This window comes from Anneissia japonica, unplaced genomic scaffold (assembly GCF_011630105.1).
Source record: "Anneissia japonica isolate Jap-2015-1 unplaced genomic scaffold, ASM1163010v1 scaffold670_len1213532_cov191, whole genome shotgun sequence".
NCBI lineage: Eukaryota > Metazoa > Echinodermata > Crinoidea > Comatulida > Comatulidae > Anneissia > Anneissia japonica.
Window position 1 is genome coordinate 1,173,586 of NW_022693499.1, and position 6,194 is coordinate 1,179,779.

Sequence of the window (6,194 nt, forward strand, 5' to 3'; positions counted from 1 at the left end):
ATATATTCATTAGTTTAGGCATATTAATTCAAATTCTAAAAAAACTAAAATGTAATGTAGGTTGATAAGAGTGAATCAGGCAAGTTTCAAGAAGGGTGATTCGTGGGTTGCTCAAGTAGATTTCTTGAATCTTAAAAAAAAACATATATAACATTTTTGAGTCAATATAATTCCAATTTATTTCGAGTTAAAAAAAATACAGTGATATATTTATATTGAATTAAATCACTTAATAAAAATTAATAATAATAATAATATCAATATCAATCATAACCATAATTACAACAACAATAATATTGATAATAATAACATTAATAATAATAATAATAATAATAATAATAATAATAATAATAATAATAATAATAATAATAATACATTTTAAGTACAGAGTATTTGTGTTTACCTAATCGATATTTTCTGTGTTGCTGTTTAGTCGCTTTATGTTGGTGTGTTGGAATACTGAACGCATCCAAGGCGATATTTTTCGGGCTCCATTTGTCTCTTTCGCTACATTGTCAAACAAACTAGGCATCGAATCCACTCGCCATTCTGTGCCAAGGCTGTGTAAAAAAATTTGAAATGTTATCCTTTAAAATATGCCGCAAATTATCTGGGAATAGGAAAGAGAGAAAGAGAGGAAAAGGGAAAACAGATATTGAAAAAGAAAAGAAAATGTAATAAAGACAAGAAAGAACATAAATTCACAATTATTATTATTATTGTTATTATCATTATTATTTTTGTTATTGTTATTATTATTATTATTGTTATTATTATTATTATTATTATTATTATTATTGTTATTATTATTATTATTGTCATTATTAATATTATTATTGTTATTATTATTATTATTACGGTATTACTGTTATTATTTTTATTATTGTTATTATTATTATTGTTATTTTTATTATTATTATTATTATTATTATTATTATTATTATTATCTTAACAGGGATTGACATTGAAGTCTGGTTTTCTTAAAATTTCTACACTGTCGCTACAGTGTTTTCATTGCAATCGTTGTAATGCGTGGCAGTCCCCGACGCAATCGAGAAGGCTCCCCAATTCAACAGACCAATCAGCATCACCGAAAGCTGCCGGCGATAACGTGTAGCGATTGGCTACTTGAAGTATCACGTAAACGTACTACTCTCTTCTACTTGACTGAACCGCCTCTGTCAAAATATGCGGATAACAAGATCATTCCCAAGTAGTTAATTGAATGCTTCGACTAATTAGAGTTAATTAATAGCAATAGCGCAACAATTTAATCAACCAGACCCGTCAATTAACAATCTCAAGTTGATCTTGTTAGTTTCATTATGTCGTTGATCGCGTTGATTTGCTCTTTAATGTTATTGGATAATATGTTTTCAAAGAATTTCATCTGGTTCAGTATACAATATATACGGATATAATTGCTTGACAATATATACAGTGGTCTACATATAGTGTGGTTTTTTTTCTTCTTTCTTTGTCAGATTCGCCTTCTGCTCCGTTTCAATTCATAGTATTCCGCTTGCTGTTTCTGGGCTTTTCCCATATACCTTTAAATCTCTCTCTATATAAACAACAGCTAAAAATCAAAAACGTAAGTAAATAGTCAGAAATATAACCAGAGCTTTCCGAACAACACTTGTCCTTCCTCAATGGCGAGTGAGTGGAAGTAGAAAATGCCAAAATTATATATATATATATATACATATATATATACATATATATATATAAATAGTATATATATATATATATATTTATATATATATATATACATATATATATATATATACATTGTGTATGAATACATATATAAGGCCAAATACTGGATAAAAACAATGCTGTGTGAAACGATGATGTGGATCTTAGTTGAGATACAAATTTGAAAAGCAAAAGCTAAATCTTGTCTTATCCCACAGGTTTTAGCAAAGTGATTTACTAAGATCATTTTAACAAATTGCATATCGAGGATTGAAATTATGAAGTCGTTATTGAAAATTTGAGCTGGAAAACCGTCTGGTTAACAGACATTTTCTTAGTTGATGACGTAAGCTTATCTTATTTCTCTATATTCAATTGTAACAGTTATATTTTTAAATCTCATTTGTTTTGTAATTTGATATGGACATTGTCTGAAGTAAACGGAACTGACAGATAAATTGATTTTGATTGATTGATTGATTGATTGATTTATTTATTTATTTATTGAATACTATTTAATTTATTATAAGTTGATGATATGATAGGACGTGGTACAGTACCGATATGATAACTGCATAGATCATCTATCTCCTAATTCATCTTGGACCTATTAATAATTATATATCTCTTTAATTCATTGGAATGGTTGTCAGATAAGGGAAACAATTAGGATGTGAGGCACTAAAAACAAGCGAAAAGTGCATTAGCTTTTTAAATTATTGATATGACTTTTATGGGTGAATAAATTCATTGGGTTTCATTATGAAATTTTGTCAAGACACTGAATTGTTAAATTTTGCTATGAAGCACAGTGTTCATCATCTTATAATTAGACATACAGGAAAGAAGATGAAGCTGGATTGATTGCTTTTTAGGTGTGGGTTGGGGGAAGTTATGGAAAGATAAATAACAATTTGTGGGGGTTTTTTTTCTTAGGTATTTAAAGTTTTAAACAAAGAAAGCTATGAACACAGGGTAATTAAAGAGATTAGAAACAGGAAGATGAAAAAAATACATATTATACAGTTATAGACAGATAAAATGGATGGATAGATGAATAAATGGATAGATCGATTGATAGATAGATGTATTGAAATGTGGATGGATGGATTAATGATTGAATGAATGAACGAACGAACGAAAAACGAACGAATTTATGAATAAATGAATGAATGAATGAATGAATGAATAAATAAATAAATAAATAAATAAATAAATAAACAAATGAATGAATGAATAAATGAATGAATGAATGAATGAATGAACGAACGAACGAATGAATTAATAAACGAAGGAGACCGACCGAACGAACGAACAACCGAATGAATGAATAAATAGAGGGATGGATGGGCATATAGATGACTGAATAAATGGATTGGTGGATTAATCATGGATGGATGGATGTGTTGATGAATAGATCAATGGGTTATGTTGGATGAATGGGTGGGTGAATGGATTAAGGGATGTTTGATATATGGATGTGGGATGAATGAACAAAAGATAAGTGGATGTATGTATGTCTGAACAGATGGACAGACAGGCACACATAGTCCTACATTGATAATCTCACCTTTTAGTGTTATCACGTTTACCCCAACGTTGGCGTGACCTGACATCGCATCCCCTTGGCGGGCATCCACGAGGTTTTGCAAGGCACGAGATCACTAGAATCATAACGAACAGTACAACTACACTCCAGCGCATCACCATAATTCTTTTCAAATAATTAAAGAAATGCAATTGTTTAGTTGGCTACAAGAAATAACACTTAGGTATTCCACGGAGCAATATCTTGTGGGCACATCTGTTACTAAACCTAAAGAGAATTCTAACATAGCAATAGTGATAAAATCGCACGATACATTCGGTCATAATTAATGAGAATTGCATTTAACTTGTCATAGGGTAACAATTTCAATTACATATTTTGTCTTTTTGAATTAAACTTAGTTTCTGCTTATAGGATAATGCTTGCTTCAAAAGTTATGATCTGGAAGTTTAACCAAGTTGATTTCTTCATTTCTTTTGGCTTCTCAGGGATAACTCTAATAACCAAATATCTGACTTAAAGGAGCCCTCAAGATACACAGGCATTACATCATATTCAAATATATAGTAAACTTTTTATATTACAATATATATCGAAATGCAAATATATACATAAATTAATAATAATAATTATTATTATTATAATAACAATAATAATAGTAATAATAATAATAATAATAATAATAATTATTATTATTATTATTATTATTATTATTATTATTATTTTGTTTTATATTAGGTGTACAAAGATTAGATTTACTGTAACTTTCTGTAAGATTTATGTGTTATGAAATTGGGGTTTTTTTTAGGTAAACAGACAGATTTAAGATAAATATTGATTTTGCTGTATTTGACTGTAGTTTTATTATTGGTTAGTGACATTTTTATAGCATCTTTGGTCACTAAACATAGGGCCTACATTACTTTATTTGGGGGAGGGAACAAAATATTGTGCACATATCTCCTGAATTGTGTACTATTTTTCGCGGCATTTCTAATAATGGTTGGAGCCTTTTGCATGCTAGGCTTGTCACTGATGGATTGCATGTAGATAATTTAAAAGAAGGCATGGGTTAACAATCCATCACCGATAAGTGAACCACGCCACGGATGCTAAACGGCCCATGCTGCTATGTATTTGATTATTATATTAAGTATTCATATAGCAGCCGTCGCATGCAGCGCTCCTGGTGATCCAGGAAGGTTCCCAATCGAGTTAACACATCATACAACATAAGTACAGACTATTTCGTCATTTTCTACCAGGTGCACGATTATACACCTGATTACAGAAGTACAAATATAGCAGGAAGTACACGCCAACGTACACCTCTCCACGACATACATACCCACACACATACATACATACATACCCACACACATAGCCTATAAACACATAAGCTTTAGATAGCCTAATTCCCGAACCTATTAATTAATTGTGTGTATGCATGAGAGGCGCAGTGTTGGATCAGATTTTTGTTATTATCGATGTAGAAAAAATATGATTCATGACTATAAGAAATCGAATTTACTCTCCGTACAGAGAAATATAATTAAATTGCTTGTAAAAGTTCTCCGTGAAGCTATTTTATTCATTAAATGGATATATGGTATATTTCATCTATGAAAAATAAATTTACATATAAAAATAATAACAACTTTGCAGCGCAGCCGAAGCTAAATTACATAAATCATTCATTTATATTTATTTACAGTTTGCAATCCAACAAGACGTTTCAAATATATAATAAAATAATATAGAAATAAATGTAAAGAAATCACTAAATAATGTTATGTTTTTGTGCAATGCCAAGTTTCATATGATAACATTCTGCTACAGTGTAGTTCAAATTAAAGTTAAGAGTCTTCAGTATGTTTTTTTTTTCTCGCCTACGCAGTCATCATATCTTACAATGTATAAGGGTAGCTAGTAACGATAAACGGCCAAAATCCGATGAAAAGATTTTTGGATAACTTGAGAGGCGAATTATCGTAACAGCTAGCACACTTCACCTTGGTGTTTAGGCCTATATTACATGGTAACACGGATTGCATTTATTACTAATTCTAATTTAATTCAATTCAGTCGCAAGTTTCTGCATTAGTATTTCACATGAAAAATACATTTAAAATGCATTTATAGGCCTACGTGTATAAATTAACAGCATAAGTGCGACAACATTAAAACCAGGGTTGACATTTTAGTGAAACATAAATAATTTGTTGCTAGCGACTACTTCGGTCTCTCCAGTGGCCTATAACAGCGTGCGAAACACATGAATATTGTATATCTTAACCACTAAGCACTTACCAGCTACGACAATTTGAAGAAACAATGAAATATCGGGACCATTCGAAGTGTTAAAGAGTGGTTGAATTTAATTGAAAATTTGAACCCACTCACTATACGTCATTATAAAAGTTGTTAAAAATGAAATAGTTTTACATTTAAACATAAATCATATGTGTTATTTTTAGTCAGGATTTACCACTGAAAACTGTGACATTAAAATGTCCCCAATTGTAGGTAATATGAATTGCTCATACTGTATTATTTCCATAACGATGATGATCAAACACTAAAAAGTTTTAATAGTGCATGATTTGTACAACGCTTTAAACATCTTAGAGTAATTCATAATGTCCCTTAAAAACGATGTTATTTTTATGCAATTGAAGATTATCTAAAAGAAAATAATTAAAATGTATGATTAATGACGTTGCATTTTGTTTGATTCAGTTATTACTAAAGGTCATTGACCCATGTAAGTCAAAAGTACGTTCGACAGTTAAAAAGACAATAGCTTTAGTTTGATAAAGTTTCATTAAATGTATATAATTATATATATATATATATATATATAACTATATGTCCTTCTCTAAATATGTATCCCATATTTTTTATAGACCTATATTTATTATTTGCGTATTACGCAATACCTTGAGAA

The 6,194-nt window shown here is 29.7% G+C and overlaps 1 long non-coding RNA gene across 2 annotated transcripts in view; it reads right to left on the bottom strand.

The window, feature by feature from the left end:
- The window catches only part of LOC117100779, a 26,316-nt gene continuing 20,122 nt past the window's right edge, over positions 1 to 6,194 (bottom strand). For both annotated transcript variants that reach the window (XR_004444174.1, XR_004444173.1), the window contains exons 2-4: positions 3,269 to 3,412; positions 404 to 560; positions 1 to 130 (exon numbers count right to left, since the gene is read on the bottom strand). This is a non-coding gene — a long non-coding RNA (uncharacterized LOC117100779). The remainder of the gene's footprint in view (positions 131 to 403; positions 561 to 3,268; positions 3,413 to 6,194) is intronic.